General features: G+C 41.4%; 1 protein-coding gene and 2 long non-coding RNA genes across 5 annotated transcripts in view; 2 read left to right on the top strand and 1 right to left on the bottom strand.

Annotated features, from left to right (window-relative positions):
* The first annotated feature begins 47 nt into the window (after positions 1 to 47).
* On the top strand, positions 48 to 24,100 carry LOC129513351 (uncharacterized). 2 transcript variants are annotated; one of them, XR_008665231.1, is made up of 4 exons: positions 48 to 183; positions 15,816 to 15,915; positions 21,497 to 23,089; positions 23,597 to 24,100. It is a non-coding gene; the product is annotated as an uncharacterized LOC129513351 (long non-coding RNA). The 2 variants fall into 2 exon arrangements; XR_008665232.1 differs by lacking the exon at positions 15,816 to 15,915.
* An 87-nt stretch (positions 24,101 to 24,187) lies between these two features.
* Positions 24,188 to 26,506, bottom strand: LOC129513352 (uncharacterized). Its single transcript, XR_008665233.1, has 2 exons — positions 26,407 to 26,506; positions 24,188 to 25,951 (listed from the first exon to the last, which is right to left on the bottom strand). It is a non-coding gene; the product is annotated as an uncharacterized LOC129513352 (long non-coding RNA).
* USP6NL (USP6 N-terminal like) overlaps positions 26,413 to 27,514 on the top strand; it is a 172,390-nt gene continuing 171,288 nt past the window's right edge. The window contains exon 1 of one of the 2 annotated variants that reach the window (XM_055331117.1): positions 26,413 to 26,486. The gene's annotated coding sequence lies outside the window, so the exon portion shown is untranslated. Of the gene's footprint in view, positions 26,487 to 26,965; positions 27,175 to 27,514 lie in introns of those variants that run through there. The other variant, XM_055331114.1, reaches the window with a different exon arrangement.

The raw sequence follows: 27,514 nt of genomic DNA, 5'->3' as shown, positions 1-27,514 counted from the left end.
GTTGCATCACCCTAGAGAGGAAGAACCTCTGGGGAAGCAAACAAAGGGGCAACTGGAAATATTGGTGCTGGCTCTGAGAAAGCCCATGACTCTGGTGGCCAAGTAGCAGATCCTCTGCCAGCTGGTGGTCTCCAGCTCTGCCTGCGACAGGATTGAAATCAGATCTTATTGACCTGTCCCCTGGTAAGCCATCACAAGGAGTTTGTGATTAGGGATTGCTCTGGGCAATCTATTTGGGGCATAATTCTAAAGGAGCTCAGAGTTGAGAGCCACTGCTCTAAAAAAACCTTCTTCCTTTTCCATCCATTTATTTGTGAGTAAGGTTTCTCAAAGTGTACATCTATAAAAATGAAAAATAGGAGTAGAATTGATGGTACACCTTGTCTTATTCTAGAAACCAGGAATATTTACTAACAGATGACTAAACTTGGCGGGTGGGGGGGGGGGAATATATATATATCTCCAGTCCCAGAAATTAAGAGATGCATTTCTGTCTTAGTCAATTCAGGCTGCTATAACAAAATACCATACTGAAAGGCTTATAAATAGCAGAATTTTTATTTCTTGCTGTTCTGGGCATTAGGAAATCCAAGATCAAGATGCTGGCAGATTCTGGTAGGGTAAGAGCCTGCTTCCTGGTTTCATAGATGGCATCGTTTCCCTGGGTCTTCACCCGTGGAAAGGGCAGGGGAACTCTGTCGTGTGTCTTTATAAAGCCACAAATCCCCTTACAGACTAATCACCCCCAAAGGCGCCCCCCTCCTGATACTATCACATAGGGAAGTTAAGATTTCCACATGTGAATTTGGGGGAGACACAGACATTCAGGCCACAACAATTCCCAATAAAAACTTATTTAGGGCAAAACTGTAGTGACAGAGGCAAATCAGTGGTTGCCTAGAGTCAGGAATAAGAGTTGAGGACTGTCTGCAAAGAGGCAAGAGGGAAGTTTTGGAGTAAAAGAAATGTTTTATATCTTAATTTTGATTGTGGTGTCAGTTATATAAGTGAACACAATTGTCCCAGGTTATCAATATGTCTATCTAAAATGGGTGAATTTTTTTTTTGGATGTAAATGATACCTCAATAAAGTTAGGGGAAAAGTTTTCTGTTTAATCTTTATTTATCAAATGTATAGTATTTGTTGTTTTGAACAATTATGTACCAGTAATCACTGTAATGGCAACTCAACACAGAAGACACTTTTAACATTTAGAGACTTGTGGCTATGGGAATCACAGCAAATTTTAATTTTTTTTCCCAGAGAAAAGACTGATCAATAAAAGGCTTTAAAGTATAAAATATATTAAGATTAAATTCTGCGGGAAGGGAAAGATGATATCAAAGGGAGAAAAAAAAAACCATATAAGATGTCAAAGGTTAAAAAATATTTGAGGTTGCTCAAATATTTTAAAATCTGGATGATACTGGATTATAACCAAACACCATGTTTCATAGACTCCATTAGATTTATTTAAAAGAATGATACAACAGGGTCATTTCAAAGTAATGAGATTTACAATGTACTGAAAAATCCATTCTTTGCAACTCTTTAGACTTAGGATAACATTTTTAAGATATAAACTAAAAATGTACAGGGACAGTACATAATCTTTTGAGGTACTTTTATCTTAATTTTTTAAAAGATTTATTTATTTGAGAGAGAGAGTGTGTGAGTGAGGGAGAGGCAGACAAGAGGGAGACAAGCAGACAAGTCCCAACAGGACCCTGGGATTATGACCTGAGCCGAAACCAAGAGCCAGATGCTTAACTGACTGAGCCACCCAGGTGCCCCTCAAGGTACTTTTAAGAATAAAATTATAAAAGAATAAAAGAGGACTGAGAAAGAATAACCACAGGGAAAGAAGGGAAACTCCGAGAGAATGTGCACAGGGTTCAAAAGAGGAGAGACTTTCGAGGATCAAGCAAGCAGGTGTCACAGCATCACCAACTGAGGCTTTGACTCATGAGTGTGTGTCAGTGGGAGATAGTTTTGCTTTTCGATTGTCCAAGCAGGGATTTTGAGTTGGGAGATCAAGCATTCCTTAGCCCCTCTAGGGGCTCAGAGAAAGTTGAACTGTTTGCAGAGGAGGGGCTCCAAGGAGATTGCAGAATTGGGCATGATTGGGGGGCCTCAGTCAGCAAGAATGTTCTAAAGGGTAGGGGAATGAACCCAGGCCCAGGGATCCTGAGAGAAGTGGAGTCAAAGGCCTTTTCACTTAGGACCCCTGGGGCAGGTGCCAGGCATAGTGTCTACTTAAGGAGTAACTCATCTTTTAGTCTAGACAGCACCTGGTGTGCCCAGCTACAAACAGAAGGAGGGGTGACACTCATCCCCAAGGGAAGTGGACTTGGCTGGACAAGAAGCAGGTCACCTAGGACTTGTATGAACCAAATACCCCATCCCCAGCATTCTGGGCTGTCTAAAACCCTTCTGATTCTTGCATGACCCAAGACCTGAGAACCCTAATCATGGCTACGATTGGATTTCCTTCCCAGTGGAAAAGGAAAGCTTAGAAATATTAATTTTTAGAGTCAGAAACATAAATATCACACTTCTTGAAGTCTGCGTGTTGTTGCATATTGAAAGTCACTCCATAAGGACTGAATTGTGTTGGGTTGGATTTAACAGCAAGGAGGTCATAGGTGTGATTCCAGACAAATGGGGAGGGAGGGAAGATCTACATTGTATAAAATGAGGAATGAGTGGGAGGTGAGGACATGGAGAAAACACATGTAGACTGCTATTCCAAGAAAGTCGGCTATGAATAGAAGGTAAGGGAACGGGTGGAAGCTTGGGGAGGATGCCGAGTAGAAGACTCAGCTGTGAGGCCACGGCAAGCAGTGTTCTTACACGCCTTCTTGTTCAGCTTCTCAGGGCAACTTTTGTTTCACGGCATTTATAAAAGTGACTGTAAGGTAAAGGGAGCTGCTGCCATAGAGGAACCCCCACATCGCAGATGCTTAACATAATTAAGTTTTATTTCTCATGAAGGTAAAACCGAATTGAGTCTTCCTATTGCATGGTCGCATTCTCCAGCAGAGATGCAGGGGCCCAAGCTCATTCCACCCAGACGATCTTACTTAGCCCACGTCTGAGCCTCTTAAGACGTTGCCCTCAGTTTGGACTGGTGTCTTGACTAGGGTGCTGCTCTAGTCCCAACCTGTCCCGGTACCAACCTAGTTTCCAGTCTGATACATTCACATCTCAGAGTTTCTCTTTCTCTTTTTCTTTTTTTAAAGATCGATTGATTTGAGAGAGAGAGAGAGAGAGAGAGAGTGAGCACGAGTGGGGGGAGAGATATAGGGAGAGGGACAAGCAGACTCTTCGCTGAGTGTGGCGCTTGACTTGGACTCCAACCCAGAACTCATGATGTGAGCTGAAATCAAGAGTCAGACACTTAACCGACTGAATAACCCAGGTGCCCCTCAGAGTTTCCTGTAGAGATCTTGTAAGGGAATCCTCTCTTTCTGTAAGTCAAGTCACAAAACCCCTAAATTCTTAGTGTGGGAAGTATCAGAGGGAAAGGCTTGTGGGAATTGGGATGTGATAGGCAGCAGGACCAAACAATCTCCTATGAAACATGGGCATTTCATTTTTTCCTTGGGGTTCTCTGCTGTGATGACCATTATCAGCACCATGGCCACAGGGACTTTCTCCCTGAGCATCCTACCCCAGCATAAACAAGACCTATCCTCACACGGCTAGGACAAGATGGCATTTTCAAAAAGACTTAGCTAAATTCAAAGGGAGGGCAAATGGAATTCAATAAAGGTATTGTGTGTAAACCAGAGGTCGCTTGCTGGTCATGCATAGCTGCAGAATTACTCACCGCCCATCCTCTCCTCTAAGTGCTGCCCCTCATGACCAGCAGACTTCTCAGTGTGGACCATTGGGTTTGGCCTGACTCCAGACACTCTTCGATTCTTTGATAGTTGACTCTTGTACACTATTGTATCAGGTTGGCCTAATGATGAATCATCTTGTTAATTTTGGTATTAATTTAAGATGAAAATATAAAATTTTAATGGTTCAAACTCTTTTGACTTTGATTCAGTATGCTTTGTGTGTGTGTGTGTGTGTGTGTGTGTGTGTGTGTGTGTGTGTGTTTGGTAAGGATATACCTGAGGAGCCTAATAGCAATGAGAAAGTTGTCTGAAGAACACAGAACGTGAGTAAAGAGAGATTAAGGGCTTCAATGATGGTTCATCTGGTCCATGATAGGATTTGGAAAATCATCTCCATAAGACTATGTGGTATACCTTTTTCTTACAGAAATATTCCCATAGGTGCAGCATTTCCCCATGATGGGGAAGGTTGAACAATGACAAATTTTTGCCATTTGATTCGTTTTGTTTTTCAAGAATTCATATAGATGTCTACCTTTATATATATATATATATATATATATATATATATCAATCTATCTACCTTTAAATATATACATATGTACAAATAATATGTATATATGCAATATGTTATATTACATATATAATAATATATAACATAATATATATGTTAAAAATAACATATAAAATATATATGTATATACATATATGTAATATATATATAATATATAATATATATATATATATTTTTAAGTAGGCTCCATGCTGGGCATGAGCCCAATGCAGGGCTTGAACTCATGACTCTGAGACCAAGGGTCAGATGCTTAATAGACTGAGCCACCCAAGTGTCCCTAGGTCTCTACCTTTATATTTTGAGGACTTGTTTTCTATTTGGTGTTAAGTTAGTTAACTTTGGGTTCATTTTGCTTAATCAAATTGAGATTTAGGACATACTCTAAATTTTATAGTAATACTTTGGCTAAGTTATTAATATATCCAGATAGCTGATCTCATTTTGAAATTTTCTTTTGAACTTTTTTTTATTGAGCCATAACTCACAAAATATAAAATCCCCTTTTAAAGCGAACAGCTTAGAGTTTTTTTTAGTATATTCACAAGGCTGTGCAACCATCGCCACTGTCTAATTCCAGAATATTTTCATCACTTCAAAAAGAAACCACATTCAATTAGCCCCTACTCTTCATTCCCCTGCCCCTAGCCACTGACAACTATTCACTTCTGCCTTTCTGAAATTGCCTATCCTGTATATTTCATATAAATGGAATCATATAATAGGTGGCCTTTTGCATTTGGTTTCTTTCATTTAGCATAACGTTTTAGGTTTATCTATGTTGCAATGTATCCTTACTTCACTCCTTTTGTGGCTGGACAATATTCTGTTATATGGATAGACCACATTTGTATTATCGATTCATCAGTTGATGGACATTTGGGTTGTTTTGACTTTTAGGCTGTTATGAATTATACTGCTATGAACATTCATGAACAAATTTTAGGTGAATATTCATTCTCAACTCTCTTGGATATATATCTAGGAATAGAATTACTGGGTTATATGATAAATCTGGGTTTAACTTTTTGAGAAATTGTCAGAATGTTTCCCAAAAAAGCTGCATCCACCAGCTGTGCACAAAGGTTCCAGTTTCTCCACAACCTTACCAACATTTGCTATTAAAAATTTTATTTTAATTGTCCTTAAAATTTTTTTAAATTGTGGTTTTAAGAGTTCTTTATTTAGAGGTGCCTGGGTGGCTCAGTCAGGTGCCTTTGGCTCAGGTCATGATCTCAGGGTCCTGGGATCGAGCCCCATGTCAGGGTCTCTGCTCAGTGGGAAGCCTGCTTCTGTCTGTCTGTCTGTCTCTCTCTTCCCATGTCCCCTACTTGTGCTCACTCTCTTTCTCCCTCAAATAAATAAATAATTTTTTTTAAAAAAAGAGTTCATTATATTTTAAAATAATATTTTCTATTTCCTTGTTCATCCTCTGTGTAGTTGTCACTATTAAATATAAAGTACTGAAGTCTCCAACTATTATTGTTGAATTATCTGTTTCTTCTCTGATTTCTGACAGCTTTTGTTTCATTTATTTTAAGGCTCCATGGTAAGGTGCATATATATTCATGATTATTATATCTTCTTAATGGATTGACACTTTTATCATTCTAAAACCTCCTCCTTTGCTGCAAGTAACAATTTTTTACTTAAAATCTATTTTGTCAGATATTAGTATAGCTGCTACAACTTTCTTTTAGTTACTATTTGCATGGTATGTTTTCCATTCTTCTCCTTGAAATCTATTTGTATCTTTGTAGCTACAAGGTGTGTCTCTTGCAGACAGCATAGAGTTGGATCATGTGTTTTTATCCAACCTCCCAGTCAATGTCATCTTTTAATTAGAATGCTTAATCCATTTATGTTTAATGTAATTATTGGTAAGGTAAGACATCTGCCATTCTGCTATTTGCTTTCTCTATGTCTTTTGCCTCTTGTGTTCCTCAATTCCTATATTACTGCCTTCCTTTTAAAGATATTTTCTAGTGTAGAATTTAAATTCCCTTGTCATTTATTATATTTTTGTTATCTTCTTAATGCTTGACCAGTGGATTTAATTAGATTTTAGTTTATAACAAACTAAGTTCAAATTAATACCAAATTAATTTCAATAGTATATAAAACCTAATGCACCTCTCTTACCCCCTCCTTTGTGCTATTATTTTCATACAAATTATATCTTTATGTTTTACATTCCCATAAATACATATTTAGAATTATTAGTTTATGTAGTTGCCTTTTAGATCAGGTGGGAGGAAAAAAGTCACAAACAAAATATACATTTATGCTGTATCTACCACTCATTTAGTGATTTTTATTGATGCTCCTTCTTCATGAGGATATAAGTTACTACCTTGTGTCCTTCCATTTTAGCCTAACTTTAGAATTTCTTTTTGTTTATTTTAATTTTAATTTTTTTTACTTAAAAAATTTTTTTACTCTAAAATGTTTTTAATTTTAATTTTTTATTTTTAAAGAATTTCTTATATTTCAGGTCTGCTAGTAACAAAATTCCTCAATTTTTATTTATTTAGTAATGTCAATTTCTCTTTCACTTTTGATAAATAATTTTCTGGCTGTAGAATTCTTGGTTGGTACTTTTCTGTTTCAACAACTTTGAATACATAACCCTATTACCTTCTGGCCTCCATGGTTCTGATGAAATTCAGCTCTTAATCTTATTGAGGATCACTTGTATGTGATGAGTTACTTCTCTCTTGCTGCTTTCAAGATTCTCTCTTTGTCTTTATATTTTCAACTGCTTGATTATGTTCTGTTGATATGGATCTCTTTGAATTTACCCCACTTGGACTTCTTGGATGTGTAGATTAATGTTTTTCTTCACATTTGGGGAAGTTGGGGGTCATTATTTCTTTAAATATTCTTTCTTGTCCTTTTTGTTCTTTTTCTGTGACTGTCATTATATGTTGGTATGCTTGATGGTGTCTACAGGTCTCTGAAATTGTAAATAGATTCAATTTTCTTTATTCTTTTTTTCCTTCACACTTGATATTCTCAATTGATCTATCTTCAAGTTTGTTGATTCTTTCTTCCATATGATTAAAACTTCTATTGAACCTCTTCCTAGTGAATTGTTTTATTTCTGTTATTGCACTTTCAATTCTAGAACTTCTATTTGGTTCTTTTTTGTAAGGTAAGATAAGAATGTGAAAAAGTAAGTTAAGAATGTGAGATGTTACAGCAACTGAATTCATAATTTAGTATGACTAAAATATCAAATTGGTGGGAATGGATAAGATGTTTTGAAAACAATCATGTTTGATAGTAATAATTTATTCATGTATTTTTTATTTTTTAAAAAATTTTTATTTATTTATTTATTTATGATAGTCAAACAGAGAGAGAGAGAAAGAGAGGCAGAGACACAGGCAGAGGGAGAAGCAGGCTCCATGCACCGGGAGCCCGACGTGGGATTCGATCCCGGGTCTCCAGGATCGCGCCCTGGGCCAAAGGCAGGCGCTAAACCGCTGCGCCACCCAGGGATCCCCTTCATGTATTTTTTAAAAAAAGATTTTATTTATCCTTTTGAGAGACAGTGTGTGAGGAAGAGAGAATGAACGGGGGGAGAGACAGAGAGGGACAAGCAGACTCCCTGCTGAGCGGGGAGCCTGATGAGGGACTTGATCCCAGGACCCGGGGGTCATGACCTGGGCCAAAGGCAGATGCCTAACTGACTGAGCCACCCAGGCACCCTCATGTATTCTTTATCATCAGACATCTAATGACAAAGCATCAAGCAAATCTAAATTGAGGGATCTTTCTACAAAATAACAAGCATATAGGGGCACCTGGGTGGCTCCTCACAGGAAGCCTGCTTCTCCCTCTGCCTATGTCTCTGCCTCTCTCTCTCTGTGTCTCTCATGAATAAATAAATAAATTTAAAAAGCAAGCCTATGGTCTTCAAAAATGTCACCATTAGAAAAGGCAAAGGAAGACTAAGCAACTATTCTAAAATTTAAAAGACTTAGGAGACATTTCTACTAAGCACTGTGTGTGATGATGGACTGAATCTCCAATTAGGAAAAAATTTTACTATAAAAGACATTATTGGGATCATTGACAAGATTTGTATATGAAATGTATATTCATCAGCATGTTAAGTTTCTTGTTTTTGATCATTGTCCTGTTATGTTATAGCATGTCCTTATTCTTGGAAAGTACATGTTTTAAGTATTTGAAAGTAAATGAATGTGATGTTTACATATTATTCTCAAATGGTTCAGAATATGTGTGTGTCTGTGTGTGTGTAAGAGAGAGTGAGCGAGTGTGAGCACAAATGTAAAATGTTAATAATGGTAAATTTGACTAAAGTATATGTGGATGTTCTCTGTACTATTTTTTTCTTTGCAAATTTTCTATACATTTGATATATCAAAACAAATAGTTAAAAAATATTTTTTATAGAGGACCTATGCTATGCCAGACATTGTTCTAATTATTGAGATACAGCAGGTTACAAAAGAAAACTTTTTGCCATCAGGTAGTTGACATCCTAATCGGGGAGACAGAATGAACTAAAAAAGCAAATAATGTTGTATATTGGATGGTGATAAGTAAAATGAAGACAAATAAGCAAGGTAGAAGGATAAGAAATTCCAGAGTGGGGTATTTGCAATTTTAAATAGATGGTGGGTTAGACACCTGTTTTGTCTTCAAGTCTCTTGAATACAGACTCTGATGTCAGCCTGATGCAGGTGCAACCTGGTAGCACCACCTGCCTCTCGTCGTCCATCCTAGGGCTGCCCTATTGATGACAAGGTGTACGACACATCTCTCAGTGCTCAGACTTGTGCATGCCTGACCCAGAGGTGCAGGTTACTTAACACCCCTTGTTGGTTTGCAAACTCGCCCCCATATTTGCAGGGCAAAAAGAGACCAAAGAAAAGAAGCAGGTTATTCCAGATTGGTAGGTGGCAGGTTAAATAAGGGAACTTACATATGTGGCTGTCTTGGATGGAGGCAAAATGCGTAGGTCTCCACACCTGCCTGCCCAATTTTAAAAGCCTATAGTGGCCTTAACTGGGTTCAGTCACACAAACCATCCAGATGGTCTCAACAACACCTTATCCTCTCAAGCCTGTGTCTTTGGAACAGCTCCCACTCTGAGAACCAGAGACAAAGTGTACTTTTTAAGGACTGGGTTGGGGATGAGGACCTCTGATCCCAGGTCCAGCTTGAAGTTCAACCAGCAGTCGAGTCCTCTAGATTACTTTCAACACCCCCTGGGGCTAACCTTTGACCAATGTGGGAGAGGAACTGATAGATACATGCTTCCTCCTTTCTCCTCCACCCACCCCCATAAATGGAGGGTCCTAAGGGACCTATTGAGTTCTCCATTGGTCCTATAGGATCAAGTGACCAGTCACCAACTTTGTATTGCTACTTTGCATCCTTGTGTAGGTTCACCTGCCCTGCTTTGCCCCTTTTCCTCTCTCTTCTGACCCCGAAATCACAATCTCTGATAAAGTACACATAAGCATCTTTCTCAGGCTCTGTTTTTTGGGGGAATCTAAGCTAAGATGGTAGCAGGGAAGGACCCACTGAGAAGATACCTTCTTAGATGGGAATTTATCGAGCATCTAAAACAATTCAGTGATATAGGTTCTCTTGCTATCATCTTTTGTTTCATTGTTGAGGAAACTGGGGTTTGGGGAGATGATGTAGCTAGCTCAAGGCTGTGCAGCATAGATGCAGTGGAACCCAGTTCATCTGTCTCGTAGCTCACTCTCATTTGCCACCTATTTTCTCCCATTGTCTTTATTACTGCCATTTCGAAAGTTCCAGTTTTACCAATGAAGTCAATAGGAACCTAAGAAAAAGTTTTTGTCAATGTCAGGATCTCAAGGTTAAGGAATCAGGATCTCAAGGTTAAGGAAAAGTTTATAATGAAGATCAGAGTGTTAGTGATAGTAATAATCTTACAGTGTTAGTCAGGATAGCTCAGACTTTGCTGCACTAACAACTCCAAAATTTCACTGGCCGAAAATAAGATCTCATTTTGGTTCATTTGGTTATATCTCTATGGCAGGACAACTAGGGGTTTCCACTCTGCATTGTTTTGTAATCCAGGCTAATGGAGCAGCTACCATCTGGAGCATTGCTGGCTGCTGCAGCAGAGGCAAAGAGTGCTCCGGAGGGTCTTGCACCAGCAATTAAGTGTTCTGCACGGGAATTACATATGCCACATTCTGTTCACAATTCATTAGCCCGGATGACTATACCCAACCCAGCAGGGCCAGGAAGCAGTCCTACTCTTATGTTAAGAAATATTTGTTGAACAGCATTAATGACTTTCATACCCACTGAGAAAACTCCAAGGGGAAATGAAACTCAGGTAACAGAGGCAAGTTCTTCACTGCTATCATCTTGTCCTCACAGAGAACCTCTTCTCTCTGAGACGAGGGAGACAGCAATATATGTCCTGGGATTGCATGGCTGGCTCAGTCAGTAGAGTGTGTGACTCTTCTGAGTGGCGAGTTCAAGCCCCACATTGGGTATAGACCTTACTTAAAAAAAAAAAAAGTACAGGTGTCTGGGTGGCAGAGTTGGTTAAGAATCAGACTCTTGGCTTTGGCTCAGGTTGTGACCTTGGGGCGGTGGAACTGAGCACTGAGTAGGGCTATGGGCTCAGCATGGAGTCTGCTTGGGACTCTCCCTCCTCATCTCTGCCCCTCTTTCCTTCCGCATGCTCGTGTGTGCTCTCTTCTCTCTAAAATAAACAAACCTTAAAAAAAGTATATCCTGCTTATTTAAAAAATTGTATTCTAAGTGCTTGGCTTAAAATGCATTTTTGGCTGATTTTTAGTAATAGTATTTTGAGGAAGGATAGCGATTACTCCAAAGTTCCACAGGCATCAGTACTGCTGGAAGAAATGATGACATCCCTTTTAACCTCAACCTAGCTGTGTCTTACTTATAGTTTTATTTGTGTATGCCCTATTTACTCAGTGACACTCACAGGTTATTCATTGCCCAGGTAAGTACATGATGCAGCAGCGTTATCACTAGCCATTATCTATAACATTGGCCACCATGTCGAGCCTGTCTACTAAGTGCAGATTTTGTTATAGTTCAGTCTTTTGTTACAGTGAAAATGAGAGAGGGTTCCCATATGGTTTTTTTTTGTTGTTGTTCTAGATTTCGCAATACTGGAAAAGGTGGATCTTAACATTTTCTTTGTCAAAAAGAGTATATTTGCTATTCTTTGAGAAATGCCGTGGTGTTGGCATCACATACGAATCTGCAATTTAGCCATCTTCAACTGAACTGCATCGTCCCAGGTTCTTGGGGATAACATCACATCGGAATCTTTATTGCAAGGAGTAGATTATATAGATTATAGCTATTGCTTCCTCCTTATCAGCATAGCCTGCTACTTCATCCTGGAAAGAAATGAAATTACTGTTACATGGCTTGCACTTTTCTAAGCTCTGCTAGCTGCTTCTTAGTCCCTCCTCATTTTATTTGGAAATGAACTATTTCACAGCTTATTTTAGTATCTTCTAGGTAGCAAGGCTAAATGCATGATATGTAATTGCCAAAGTGACCTTTTATTTTTCCACTTTAAAGATGCCTTTTCCCAATTCTTGGCATGATGGGTTCTCTGTTATAGCCACAAAAAAATTGTTGTCACCTTGTACTCTATATCAATGCTCCCCTTGACCTTCTTCCTGTGGGACAGTGAAAATATTGAGCAAGTAACCAAACCTAGAAACACCTGTTTTGAGTTTTTGCCTTGAGACCAACTGGAACTAGATTATTATAATAAAAGATGACTAGCCCAAAGTTATCCCAGATTGGGAAGGGCTGGCAATCTTTTTCCAAGGTGAATCCTCCCTTTCTTTGGCAAGTCAGTCATTTATTGAATATTTACCTTGCATTTTATTTTGAAGCTCAGAATGGTAAGTGAATGCCATGATCAGGTTTAAATTTTCAGAAAATGGTACTGTTAACAGTGGGCAGCATAGCTGTGTACAACAGAGTGAGGAATAGGCTGAAAATAAGAGTTGGAGTAACCCAAACGCAAAATGATGAGAGACTGAATTGAAAACAGTGGTGGGAATAACAGGAGAGAATAGATTCAAGAGCTCTCCAAAGGGAGGATGTACACTTGTTGACTTGTTGTCTATGGGGAGAGATGAGAAGGAGCACTAAGGAGGATCTCACATAGTTAGCTTGACAACTAGGTGCATGGTGTTGCCATTCATTGAGAATGAACACCAAAGGAAGAATGGTGTGTGTGTGTGTGTGTGTGCGCGCGCGCGTGCGTGTGTGTGTGATATTAAGTTAGTAGCAGTGGAATTGCTGAGAGATGATGAGTTAATGATTTAGATCCAGAAGCCAGCAGAAAGCTTCATCTATTTAGTATATTTTTATTGTGTGCCTGCGCCCTGGGCATAAAATGTGCCAATTCCATTAGAGTGGTAGTTAAAACCATGATGCTGATGAGATCAGATCAAGACTATGGGTGGAATGAGAAGAGCTAGTTCTCCCTCCTCTGTCCCACTGCTAGATGCTTCTCTCGGCACTGAAACATGCTCTCATACTGCTCACCTTAGAAATCCTCCCTGTACCCCTCATCCCCTGCATTACCCTTCAGCATCCATCCGTCTCCAACCTGGCCTGGCTGCTGCACCCAGCTGGCTCTGGCTGAGGCAGCAGAGCTTTCTTTCTATGCTGCTACATCTGAGGAGCATAGGAGCATAGAAAGTATTCTAGCCTCGAAATGCCAAGATGGTTCAGCATTCCCATAGGCCCTTGCTGCTCCTTCCTGCTGCTCTGAATTGAGAATAATTCTTTGTCCTAGTCCTACTCTGTGTCACCTGCCATACACCCTGGTTGAACACTGTAGTGACATTGTTTATGCCTCTCTGTCTCACAGTGTCCCCTGGGAGAAGATCTCTTCATCCTTGCTTGTAGTCTGTCTTGCCATTAGGTTCAGACCTAGTCTGGGGCCCTGGGCTGTAGGGTGGACTCCAATTACCCTCTTCCTCTTTCTTCCAGACCCCTCCATTACCTCCTTTTCCTTCCCCACCCCTCATAGAGTAATATACAAACTGCCTTAGAGGCCAGTCCTTCAATGAAAATCCCCTTGCAAATATAAAACTTAAATATAAAGGGTTTTAGGGAGGAGGAGATTTTAAAAGTAACATATGCTTGCTGTAGAAATCATTCAGGAAATGTAACAATGTATAAATAAAAATCTCTACTATAATTACCCAAAATCATCACTCTTAACATTTTCAGTGATTTCTTTCCCACAATGTGCCTAACATTTATTATTTTATTTAAAAACAAGATTATACTATACATGTAGTTTTTTATGTAGTTTTTAAAAAGTCAGTTAAAGGTTTATTTCTATTATTAATAGATATAGATGACATGATTTTTAATGGATTGCACTTTGTTAGATGGCTTACTCTTTTAATCAATCCTTCACTGACAGGTAGGTGGCTTCCAAATTTTTAATATTGTAAACAAGGCTATGCTGAATGGCCCTATACATAGATCTCTGTGGGTTTTATTTGTGTATATGTGTTTAAGTTATGTCCTTAAGAAATACTCCTAGAAGGTAAATTACTTGGTCAAACTATTTATACTATAAAATCTAATATATATTGTCAAAATGCCCTTCACTTAAATTCTACCAATTTCCACTCCGGTAAGCAATGTACAGGAGTGCCTATATCATCATATTTTTGACATGTTCTAGGTATTTTAAAAACTCCACCAATGGTGCCTGGGTGGTGCTGTTGGTTACACATCAAACTCTTGGTTCGGGCCCAGGTCATAATCTCAGGTCCTGAGATTGACCCCTGTGTTGGGGCTCACACTCAGCATGGAGTCTGCTTAAGACTCTCCCTCTCCCTCTACCCCTACCTCTCTTATGCTCCCCCCTCCACCCAAATAAATAAATAGAAAAAAAAGATTCAGTATGTCAAAACAGGACAAGAGTGATTACTGTTATTATTTAGAGTGAAATCCACTGCTGAATGACTGGTTTTCAAATCTCTTGCATCAGAACCACTTGGGGTGCTTGGCAAAGTGTAGTATCTGGGCAAAACCTTAATCCTACTGAGCTGGAGTCTCTGAAGATGATACCCCAGAAACAGAATTTTTCAAAAGCTTCAGGTGAGAATTATTGGACTTGGGGGTATCTTCTCTCAGGGGCTGCAAGGCCTGGCCCCTTTAAGCCAGTTGGAATTACCCATTAGCTACCTGCTGGAGGAAGCCGGGGCTCTCAGTTGGAGTAGAGAATTATAGTATGCTATCTGGGAAGGGCAACTCAGTAAGCACAATGACTTTATCTGATTACAACATTAATGGAAGTTCTGTGAGGGCAGGATCCACGCATGTCTTATTCGCCCTTGATACTACAGTGTGTCATATAGTAGTGCTTGGCATATCCAGGGGCTTAGTAAGTATTGGTTGGACTGATAAATTCTCCTTTTCTCATTTTTTTTTAAAACAGACTTTATATAGGGCAGGTTTTGGTCCACAGCAAAACCAAGTGGACGATACAGAGATTTCCCATCTATCCCTACCTGCCCCCAACCTCCTTCATTATCAACATCCCCACCAGAACCTCACCAGGTTCACAGCTGATGAACCTGTGGTGGCCACCACCACCACCACCACCACCACCATCATCATCACCATCATCATCCAAAGTCTGTAGTTTACATTAGGGTTCACTTTTGGTGTTATAACTTCCATGGGTTTGAACAAATGTGTAATGACAAGTATCTACACTATAGTAAAAAAACCCAACCTCTGGTAACCTGTGATCCTTGACTGTCTCTATAGTTTTGCCTTTTCCAGAATGTCATAGAGCTGAAATTCTATGGTATGTGGTTTTTCATTGTTTCTTTTTGTTTGTTTCTGAAGAAGTTTTCCTTTAGGATAAACTTGCCTTATTTCCAGCTTTAAGTTAGGCTGTTTCGCTTCTCAGACCAATGCAAAGCTACATTTTCTGGGTTGGGGGAAGAGAATTGTTTTCTTCTCAAATGCATCCTTCTGAGCTCAGGTCATACAGGGAATAAAGGAGTAACTCATAACAAAAATTAGGGAGTTGGGCAGGTAAGGGGCTGTATAGCTGTTCTTCTCCAGTCCTGCGCCTTTGAAAGTACACAGTAGAGGTTTGCTAAAAGAAAGGGGATGGGGGTGGGGGAGGTGCAGGGAGAGGAAAGAAGGGACTTCCAAGTGTATTATGGGTGATTTAACTTAATTGTCTAGTCTCTGCTTTGACTTTAACTTGACAATATTTAGGTCTACAATTGAGGTAAAGCAAAGAGATCCATTTTGAAGATGAGTATGTTGAGTTTGAGGTTAAGTAAAATCTCTGGGTGAAGTTCACATCCCTTCATCCAACTAGGGCTGAAGAGTGACCTCTCTGTAGTGAAGTATCAACTGGACTTGGAGGATTTAGAAGAGGGATGGATTCACTTGGCAAGGCACATGGAGATTATGCGCAGGTTTGTTAACTATGGTTTGAATGCTTTCTTAATTTATTTTCCATTGACTGTGAGTGAACTGTTTTGACCCAGGGTGTAACGCTTTCCAAAGGCAGAGGAGACATTAGAATCTGATACCACGAAGACATAGATGATAGGATCTCCACAGGCCTGTAACCTTCACAAAGGCAGTAACATTACTATATTTCACCACTGAACAACTCAGCTATTGCCAGAACAGTACTGGACACACATCATATATCCCCAATCAATATTTGTCACTTGAGTGAGTGAATTTCTACTGGTGAATATAGCTTATTCAAATACCACAACCTAGCATTAAAATAAATTCTTCTAAAATTCTTTCATCTCCATACAGTTTTAGAGAAAAAAATTTTTTTTCTAAGAAAAAGGTCATTTTCCTTCTTTTTTTTTTTTTTGTTGTTGTTGCTTGGTGAATTAAGTCTAAACTCCTCAGTCAAGTATTTGAAGTCCTCCATTATGATATGTCCCCAAGTTACCCTACTAGGATTATTAACTTTCACCTGACACCAGCGGTCGAGCTAAAATATAGATGCTTATTCCCTATTTTTAAAACTGAGCCTTCACACTCACTATTTTATTTGTTTCCCTCTAACCAGGTCAAATCTCTTCTCTTCTGTTAAGACTTCTCTGAGATTACCTGTGGTGAACATTGTGATGTTCCTCCCCTCTCCCCAATATACGTTCCTGTTTTCTTTGTCACTTGCCCAATTTCTAGTTGAGAACCATATCTTTCCCATGTGGGAAGAAGCCCAACTCCATTACTGGTGCTAAACAGCAGTGAAAGCAATTAACATAATCATACACTCTGGCCATAAATCAACATTTATGGATACCCAGGAATGGGTATGTGATTCAGGTCATACCAGAGCCAGAGGCAGAGAAGAGTGTTGGCTGAGGGCTGCTCACTTCCTGATTGAGATGATGATGCATGCAGCTCTGGAAATTGTTGGCAGTCATCTAGGTTGGATGGAGCTGACATGATGGGAGGTAGAGAAAGAAGCTGGTCCTTGACAATATCATTGAATCCCACAAAGCCCATTTTCTAGTTGGCTTTCAGTGACATGAGCCAATAACTTAACTGCATTATTGTATATACAAGCTGGTTTGAGTTGGTTTTGCTTTTCTTTTTCGAATTTGCAACCTACTGTTGCTCTTTCATAAACTGGTAATCCAGTCTTTCTTCTCAGCACTTCTATAACCTTCTTGTTAGTATATAGAGTAATATTCTATACTAATAAATAGTATATGTACTAATAAATATACATTTGTTTGTGTGTAGTCTACATATATATATATATAAATATATATATTCTAGTATAGGGACTTGTTCATAGTCATGGCTAAACAAACCCATTTATTAAAGAAACAAATGAGTCTTTCAAGGGTGAGTAAATTTTAACGGTAATAGAGTTAATCTAGGTCAGTGGATTTACCTTACTTGCATGAAAATTTTATAGTATGGTTTAAAAATCATATGTAGATATAAAAGCTAAAACATAAAACTCTTAGAACATAAGATAAAAACCCATGGCATTGGATTTGGCAACTGACTCATAGATATGACAGTAAAAGCAAAACAAGACAAAAAAAAACCCCAGATAAATTGGACTTCATCAAAATTGAAAACTTCTGCCCACCAGCGAACATTACCAATAAAGTAAAAAGATGGGATGCCTGTGTGGCTCAGCAGTTGAGCATCTGCCTTCAGCCCAGGGCATGATCCTGGAGACCCGGGATCAAGTTCCACGTTGGGCTCCCTGCAGGGAGCCTGCTTCTCCCTCTGCCTGTGTCTCTGCCTCTCTCTGTGTGTCTCTCATGAATTAGTAAATAAAATATTTAAAAACAAAAAAAGTAAAAAGGAAACCTACAGAATGGGAGAAAGTATTTGCAAATCTCCTATCCAAGAAGGGTCAGAATAAACAAAGAACTCTTACAATTCCACAGTGAGAAGACAAACAACCCAATTTTTAAAATGGGCAAAGGACTCGAATAGACATTTCTCCAAAGAAGATATACATACAAGTGACCAATAAACATGTGAAAAGATTCTCAGCATCATTAGTCATCAGTGAAATGTAAATCAAAACCATAAGACATCACTTCACACTCATTAGGATGGCTATAATCACAAAAGCAGAAAATAAATAGTGTTGGCAAGGATTTGGAGAAATTGCAGCCCTTGTCACTGCTGGTGGGAATGTAAAATGGTTCAGCCACTACGGAAAACAGTTTGGTAGTTCCTCCAAAAGTTAAACATAGGATCACCATATGATCCCACAATTCCAATCCTAAGTGTACACCCCAAATAACTGAGAAACAGGTACTGACCCATACTCATGTACACACATGCTCATTGCAGCACTATTCACAATAGCCCAAAGTTGGAGACAACCCAAATGTTTGTCAGTGGATGAATCAGTGAACAAATGTGGTATATCCATTCAATGTGATATTATTCAGCCATAACAGGGAATGAAGCACTAGTACCTGCTACAATGTGTGTGGAATGCAAAAATATTATGCTAAGTGAAAGGAGATGGACACAGAAGGTCACACATTATATAATTCCATTTATGTGAAACATTCAGGGTAAACCCATAGAGACTGGAAGCTGGTTAGTAGTTTTTAGGGCCTAGGGAGAGAGAAAAGGGAGAGTAACTGGTTACTGGATATAGAGTCTTTTTTGGGGTGATATGTTTGGGAACAACATAGAGGTGGTGGTTGTACAACATCGTGAGTGTATTAAATGCTACTGAACTGTTCACTTTGAAATGGTTTATGCGATGGGAATTTTACCTCTCTTCTACGAACAAGTCAGTAGGAGCAAAACATGCTGACATGTGTTTAATACTCAGCTACCAAGTACTTTTTTTAAATTTTTATTTATTTATTTATGATAGTCACACACACACACAGAGAGAGAGAGAGAGAGAGAGAGAGAGAGAGAGAGGCAGAGACATAGGCAGAGGGAGAAGCAGGCTCCATGCACCGGGAGCCCGACGTGGGATTCGATCCCGGGTCTCCAGGATCGCGCCCTGGGCCAAAGGCAGGTGCTAAACCGCTGCGCCACCCAGGGATCCCCCCAAGTACTTTTTCAAATGGAATAGGGCTCCTGGGTGGCTCAGTAAGTTAAGCATCTGCCTTCAGTTCAGGTCATGATCCCAGCGTCCTGAGATAGAGCCCCACGTTGGGTTCCCTGCTCAGCAAGGAGTTTGCTTCTCCCTCTCCCTTGGCCCCTCCTCCCTGCTTGCACACACTCTCTCAAGCTCTTTCTCTCCCTCAAATAAACAAATAAAATCTTTAAGAACCTAAAAAACCCAACCAAACAAAAATTGAATGAATAAATACTCTGATTCTGAGCTCAACTTTCACAATTGGCAGGAATCAGCATTACCTGAAGTGTGGGATGTATTTGGAAGGTAAGATGGGCTTTAAATAACCTTGCCTCGTGTAGTGAGAAATTTAATTTCAAGGATCTTAGTGGTTTAGTCCTGTGAATGTATCAATGAGAGAATCTCAGTTTGGTGTTAGGATGTTTGCTGTTTGTCTAACAACTGCAACACTTGCTAATCCTCATTTTCAACAAAGAGAGAGTGGGCTTCAGGCTCCCTGCCTTCTGTGGGCAATGCTATCTAAGTGGTCTTTTTTTTTTAAGATTTTATTTATTCATGAGAGACACAGAGAGAGGCAGAGACACAGGCAGAGGGAGAAGCAGGCTCCCTGCAGGGAGCCCAATGTGGGACTCGATCCCAGGACCCGGATATCACACCCTTCACCAAAGGCAGGCTCTAAACCACTGAGCCACCCAGGCGTTTTTTTTTTTTTTTTTTTAAGATATTAAGTGGTCTTAATAGCATTGCTGTTTTCTATTTTTGCTTTTATCTTCCACTTATGTTATGTGACACCTGTTTCTCACCGTTAGTGATTTGCATTATACTTCAGATAGTGATGCAAAATTTCCAATGTAGTTCAAGTAGAAATTGTGAGTCAACTGAAGGAAAAACAGTAAGTAAATGATAATATAAATGGCATGAGGACTTGGGGGGAAAAGTAGGACTCAGATGAGCGCTGGCATAAAGAAACACACATTAGATCTGGAATATGAGCACCTGCTTGTCTCACTGTGCAGCCAACTGGAGAGGCCACGAAGCCCCTCTGCTTTCTCAGTTCCTGCCCACCTCACAGAACTTTTATGGCAAGTAATTTACACATGTAAATTGTTATTATTAGATTATTTGTGTTGGGCATCACCTGTTTTGCAAGGGCTGTATTTCCCAGAGTCCCTTGCCAGTTCAATTCTGATAAGGTGTCCTTCTGCCAGTGACATGCACTCTTGGGATTTGAATGGCATAAGGAACGTGCCATATTTCCTCTGGCAGTAGTGGCTGACCCGAGGCTTTGGTAGACAAACATTTTTGCAGTGAAGCTAGACTACAAAGTATGCCCCTGACAGTTACCAGCTTCTAAGCTGTGAGGCAGCTGTGACATTGGCAGTGATTTCATGTCATTCCCTGTGATTTCTGACTCTGGATGCAGCAGCTTCCTGACATCAACTGCTGTGGAATAACCCAGGAGTTGTGTTGTTCACCTTCCCCCGTTGGCTCCTTCCAAAGAGTTTGTACATCGGATCCCCTGTGTTGAATATCTTCCTGCTGGTAATACCTTTGAGTAGTTTCCTGAACTGTAGTGGAGATATTAATTTTATTGACTTTTTAAGGAACCTTCTATATAATAACAATACAGTAAGAGTTAACATTTGTTGAGTGTTTACTACTAGTCATTTCGGTAATCCCTTTACATGCATGATCTCATCATTTAGTTCTTTTAAGAACCCTATGTGGTAATGTCTATCACTATCTTCATTTTGCAGAGGGGGAAACTGAGGCAGAGGGTTCCTCCCTGACCTAGGTCTCAGAGGTGGCAAACAGCAGAGTAGCGATTTGAACTCAGGCTGTCTGAATCAAATGTTCAATGACTTCACAACATATTGTCTCACCCTTGCACCACAAAATGTTACTTCAGGTCTCCAGTAAAGTCTACTTCAGGTCTGAAACCAAAACTGTTTTGGGATTCAGAAGTTTCGATTTTTAGGAGGGTGACACAGCACGTATACTGCATGTTACTTAAGGGGCAGCGTTAGTGGGATCTGGGCTAGGACCCTGCAATCAAACACTGATGGTTCAACAACGGGAGGAACATTCAGATTAAATAAAATAAAGTCCATAAATAGCCAAAGGAAAATCCAGTTGCTAGCAGATGAATTTAGGTGCCAAATTTAGGGGGGAAAACACTTTTGGTTTTCAGAGCTTTTTAAGATTTCAAAACTGATTAGGCATTCTGGACCCAATCTTCACGAAGTGTTAACAAATAGAAAAGAGAAGTTGAGTAGATTAAAAAAAATTTTTTTTCCCATCTATTGTGTCATTTTAATTGAGTCTTTAGTCTGGCTACTTGTGACCACTCCTTTCCTTTTTTTTTTTTTTTAGCCAAAGTGTGTGGACAGGGACTTATTTTCATGTCTAAGTCACATTTAATCGCAAGTATATTTACTTTGCAGACACCAGAAGGTTAAGGTTGTCACGTTGTTTCACGTTGGCCGAGTGTCAAAGGAAAGAGCCTCAAAGGAAAAGAGCCACCTCAAAGGAAAGAGCCAGATAGAATCAGCAGAAGCATGCCCCGGAATGCCTAAGGATCTTTTACGGTTTACCTTGTTCTTCTATAACTCGACCTTCTTATACAGCATTTCTGTTAATTTTGACAAGGTTATTTATAAGGTTTTAGCTTAAATGTCTCTAAATATAGCCTCAGCACTGTATTTTTAATCAATTTATCCCAGTTATCAATATACGTGGGTAGCAAACCACCCTATACTCAATGGTTTAACAAACAATTAATTTGTGCTCTCATTGTTCCATGGGTTGACTAGGCTCATCTGAGGTGCCCTTAGTTGGGTTTCTTATTGGGTCACAGATGCTCAAGGCATCTGAAGGCTCAACTGTGCTGGATGCCCAGGACGGCTCCCCCACAGGCCTAGCAGTTGATGCTATCGGTTGAAGGTCTAAGCAAAGCTTGTCACCAATACGTGGCCTTAACATGGAAGCTGAGTTCGAGGAGGGAGTCCACTAAGGGTAAGTATTTCAGAGTCCCAGGCAAAAGCTGTAAGACGTCTTATCATCTGGTCTTAGAAAATATTCAGCATCACTTCTGCCCTATTCTTTTGCTCAAAAAGTGAGTCACAGGGGCGGCCCAGATTCAAGAGGAGGACAGTATGCAAAGATGTGAACGTTGGAGGCATGGGTCACTGGGGGACTAGCTTTGAAAATTAGCACACAACTTATATAGATTTAGGTACACAAGGGTTTAAAGTTAATTAAAAAATCATATACACAGAGGCAAGTTTTATCACCTTAAGACAGGGACAAGAATGCCTTGAAATTGTACTTCACGTTTATTTCAATATCATATAGCACTTTTTAATACAATTGTTGGAGGAGATTTAAAAAAAATAAGGGGGGGCACCTGGGTGGCTCAGTGGGTTAATCATCTGCCTCTGGCTCAGGTCAGGATCCCAGGGTTCTGGGATTGAGCCCCACATCGGTCTCCTTGCTCATTGGGGAGCCTTCTTTTCCCTCTCTCTCTGCTCCCCATGCCCCCACTCATGCTCACTGTCTCTGAAATAAATAAAATCTTAAACAAAAAATAAAGGGCATTGGTGTCTAGGAGGCAGTCCAATGGTGACTTTAAGTATGGCAACTTTAAGCGGGCAGAAGCAATTCTCTAAAGTTATAAAAACATAATGAGACACTTTCCAAATGATATGGCATCATTGTAGATTTTGGGCAAACCATGATAACCATTTTGTTATGAGAGCAGGGTAGCTGGTGAGCAAAAGGGCAGAGGAGATAATGAGAGGCAGCCTTTGTAGTTGAAAACCAGTCATTCTTACTTGGTTTTTGTTATTTTCAGTCAGAGACCCTTTGGAGTATATGACAGAAATTTAGGAAATTTTTGCTCAGAAATGTAGGAAAATGGCTGTTACCTTTGTTCCTCCCTCCTCCTTCTCTTCCTTTATTCTTCTACAATTATTTACATACAGAGAGCTGTACCAGGCACTGATATGGACCAAGGGATAGAATAGGGAAGAAGACAGGTAAGTTCCTCAGTCTCATGACATGAACATTTTCAAGATAGAACCCCCTTCCCCTCTCCCCACCGAGGGGGGGGGTGCCTGGGTGGGACAGCTGGTTAAGCATCTGGTTTTGGCTCAGGTCATGGGATCAAGTCCTGCATCAGGCTCTGCACTCAGTGCAGACTCTGCTTGAGAGTCTCTCCCTTTCTGCCCCCCCCCCCACTTGTGCTCTCTCTCTCTCTCTAAAATAAAATCTTAAAAAAACCAAACAAACCAAGTATGCCAATAAATAAGCAAGATAACTCCAGATAGTTTTAAGTAATGAACTGTGATCCCAACACCTTTCATAAAGTTTTATGTGGCTCCCATTTCTTATACAAACTTTCCTAACTGCATCAGTAACTTCTCTTTTTAACCAAAGGAAAACTTTTTCATATAAGCAATGTGGACGTCCTTGTTGGTTATCCATTGCTTTTTCACTTATACCACGTGCACAGATATTGATTAGTGTGTCTTTCTTCCCAACAGGGAAGAACAATTATATGTAGTGTCATTGGAAGTGACTTTCCTAACCAACGAAGAGCTCGTGGTTCCTTTCGAAATTTCCTAAAGTACTGCTGCTATTGAGGATGAAAACGTGCACAGAACTTTCCACAGCTTTATTACCACCGTCTTCGCTCTCCTCTCTGCTGCATCTTCCCCAGGAGCTATCTGCTTACCCCTATTAAAAAAAATGGAATGGATCAAATAGCCATGGATTCACATTTCGAATTCTCAATTTACAGGACACTCGGAGGACCTACACTTTGATCCACCTTCTCTAGATGACAGTGAAGGATGGATGATTTGGAGGTTTATTTTTTTCTCTATGTTTTTACGTTCTCACCTCAAATTGTACTTCTGGCTTTAGTAATTATAGCATCCTAAGGGTAGCGGGGAGAGGTTTAAACATGCAATCTTTGTCAACATTTTAAGTATTTCCATTACCACAGCTCATAGCTTTTGCAAAAATGATATACAAACGTCCACCTACCTTATTCCATTATAGTATATGAAATGTAGTTCTAAACCTTTGGTATATGTGAAACATTTTATTGGTAACACAAACTTACTCTGTAGGACTTTTGACTTTTTGGTGCTTTATTGATATCAAGCTTTTACCCTTTGTATTTTAATATCTGGCAATTCACATTGGAGTGAATATAAAAATGGAATGAATTTAGGGATCCCTGGGTGGCGCAGCAGTTTAGCGCCTGCCTTTGGCCCAGGGCGCGATCCTGGAGACCCGGGATCAAATCCCACGTCGGGCTTCCGGTGCATGGAGCCTGTTTCTCCCTCTGTGTCTCTGCCTCTCTCTCTGTGTGTGACTATCATAAATAAATAAAAATTAAAAAAAAATGGAATGAATTTAATATAAATACAATTACTGAGGGATCAATCAGCAAAATAGTGCCTTGTGGTTCAAACCCATTTATTGCCATAAGTAAGTTTTTAGTGGAATTGAGGCACATTCATCCTGTTATATATTGTCTACAGTTGCCTTCATGTTTACTATGTTTCCCCTTTAAGAAAAAGTTTGCCCATCCCCAATTTAGAGGAAAAATGGTTCTATCTTTATTTCCATGATAATCACTGACACAAGTTCTGTTTATCGTATGCTAGATAAGTGAATTTGCATGCCTACCCCAGAGTAAAGCCCTACACTGGTGACAGAAATCTGTGTTTGCCATTTAACAATACCTCCAAGATGCTTAAAAATACAAAAATTATGGCAAGCCCCTAAAGTTATACCTAAGAACAAATACTGGTTTTATACTGAAGTGACATAACTCACTGGTGACACTTGGATTTGGGGGAAAATGTGGGGACTTTGGAGCTTTAACTGTACTATAGAGTCAGAGGACTATCACTGAAGCATAAAATTGAATCAGTGTTACTCATCATTAGGTCCAAAATAAAGTTTTAAAAGATTACCCATATAAGTTATGGAAAAAATGTATCTGAAATTTCCACTTTATTTTTCCAAATAAGCCTGTGGCCAGGGTTGTTCATTCCAAAATCCCATTAACTCCTTAACTAGTGACTTGGGGGTTCCTGTTAATGATGTCTGCAGTGATGTCCCTTGAGTAACATCATCTGTGGTTCCCAACGACTCCTTAAATGTTGAGCACTCAGCCACAAACATGGCCATTTAATTCAATAAATATTGAGGGCCTACTATGTGCAAAGAAAACTGCTGGTCCAGCTGGGCTACACAGCTGTAGGAGTGGGGGCTCTTGCCTTTCAGATATTCAAATATCTCGGGGCACCTGGGTGGCTCAGTGGTTGAGCATCTGCCTTTGGCTCAGACCATGATCCCGGGGTCCTGGAATCGAGTCTGCTATAGGGCTCCCCGTGGGGAGCCTGCTTCTCCCTCTGCCAATGTCTTGCCTCTCTGTGTCTCTCATGAATAAATAAAATCTCAAAAAAAAAAAAAAAAGAAAGAAATACAGATATCTCAATCTGGGTAATTGCTAATTGGGGCATTCCAGAAGTTCTGGAGAAGTGTTTGGGTGTTGGGAAAGTTTCCCATGTCCTGCCAACTCTTGATCTGTTTTTCACTCCAATTCATATATCCGTTTTGGATTGGGCTTATTAAACACTAGCCTTTGCAAATCTGGTTTAAATGGATAAGCAAAGGGAAGTATTATTTTAAAGGGTGTATGCGCAAATAAGACCAGTTGTGAGCTACAAGGAGCCTTGGAGATCCATCTAAGACCAAGTGTTACGCAGTTAGCGAGGTCTGCATCCTTCAGCAAAGACTGTGGTCCCACTTCCTCTGTCCATCTCTCTGCCTCCACATTGCACGCAGCAACCCAGTTTTTTGGTGTCCGTTTTCACCAGCTGGAAAAAAAAAAAAGAGAAAATAACAACAGCGCAGTTGCCAACTTTACTAATTCTAGATCCTGGAATCAAGGACAGGAAGCCTTTGTTATTTGCACACCCTAAGTCTTCTAGCTCCTATTGAATAAATCATTTAACTGTCAGCTAATTACAGTGTCGGAAAGTTTACATCATTCATCTTTTTTTTTTTTTTTAAATGGCACCTCTTAATAGAAGACTCTGGAGACTGAAACTCTCGACAGTTTCCATGATATAAAAAAAGAAAGCTGACCTAGAGAAAGATGGGACAAAAAAGACGAACATTTGGGGGAATTTTAGGCGGCAGTTGGGATCTGAAACAGTAGCCTATTTAAAGTCGTGCTGATTTGAACACTTGGAAGTCCCTGAAAGATTTTCAGGAATGTGAATTCTCTTAGGAGCAACGCCGTTCGATTGAACGGATTAACATTTTGCACCTGTTAACGACCCAGCCCTCGCTTGCGGCGGGTGACGACCCTTAGGAGGCAGGTACTACTACTATCAGGACTCCTTACAGGTGAGGAAACTGAGTCACGCGGCGGGGGCGCTGGCGGGGTGAGAAGGTCCAAGCCCCGGCAGCCAGGAAGATGCGCCCGGAATGAAACCTGCGGAGAGGTGGCTGCAGAGGTGGCGCCGGGGCCGCGGCACCGCTGACCTCGCCCCCCGCGGCGGCCGGAGCGCGCGGGCCCCGCGCGGCGCCCGCAAGCCGGGCTGCTGGTTCGCGGGCCGCAGGGCCGGCCGAGCGCGCGCGGGCGGGCGTCTTCCAGCGGCGGCCGCCGGGGTCCTCGCGGAGGCGGGAACGCGGCGCCGGCGCGCACGTGCCGCCGGGAAGGGGCCGCGGGGGCCGCGCCAAGATGGCGGCGGCCGCGGCCGCATCGCCGACGCTTGGCGGCGGCCCGTGAGGCGGGCGGGGCCGGCGGCGCGGAGGCGGGGTCCCGGGCGAGCCGCCCTGGGAGGCGGGGGCCGTTTCCATAGCGGCGGCAGGAGGTGTCGCGCCGGGGAACTTCCTGGTTCCCGGGCTCAGCTGCGCCGGGATCCTCTTGGAAGGGAAACAATGGGGCGGAGGGCACTGCGGTAGCCGCCGCCGCCGCCGCCGCCGCCGCCGCCGCCGCCGCGCCGGGACCCGCTCGGCTGCCCCGACCCCGCGCTCGGCCCCCTCCCGCCGCCGCCGCCGCCGCCGCCGCCGCCGCCGGGACCGTCCCGAGGTAACTTCGTTTTTCTCCTCTCCCCGCGCAGGGGGCCGCCGCCGCCGCCGCCGCCGCCGCCGCCGGGCTGTGGGGTTCCCCGCGGAGCCGGACGCCGCCATTCCCGGCCCCGGGGGAGGGGGACGGAGCGGGCTCGGGGGCCGCGTGCGGGGCCGTCCCGGGCCCCCCCTCCGCCCCCCCCGAACCCGGGCCGCGGGGCTCCGCGGGGCTCCGCGGGAGTGACTGGCAGGCGGCGGGCGCCGGGCGGGGGGGGGCGGGGGGCTGCGGGGTCGCCGGGTCCTGGGGGAGGGGCGCCCCTCCCCCCCGCGCCCCGCCCCTCGCGCGCCCCGCCCCCTCCGCG

This window comes from Nyctereutes procyonoides, unplaced genomic scaffold (genome assembly GCF_905146905.1).
Source record: "Nyctereutes procyonoides isolate TBG_1078 unplaced genomic scaffold, NYPRO_anot_genome, whole genome shotgun sequence".
Classification (NCBI taxonomy): domain Eukaryota; kingdom Metazoa; phylum Chordata; class Mammalia; order Carnivora; family Canidae; genus Nyctereutes; species Nyctereutes procyonoides.
This window is presented reverse-complemented; position numbering and strand designations above follow the sequence as displayed.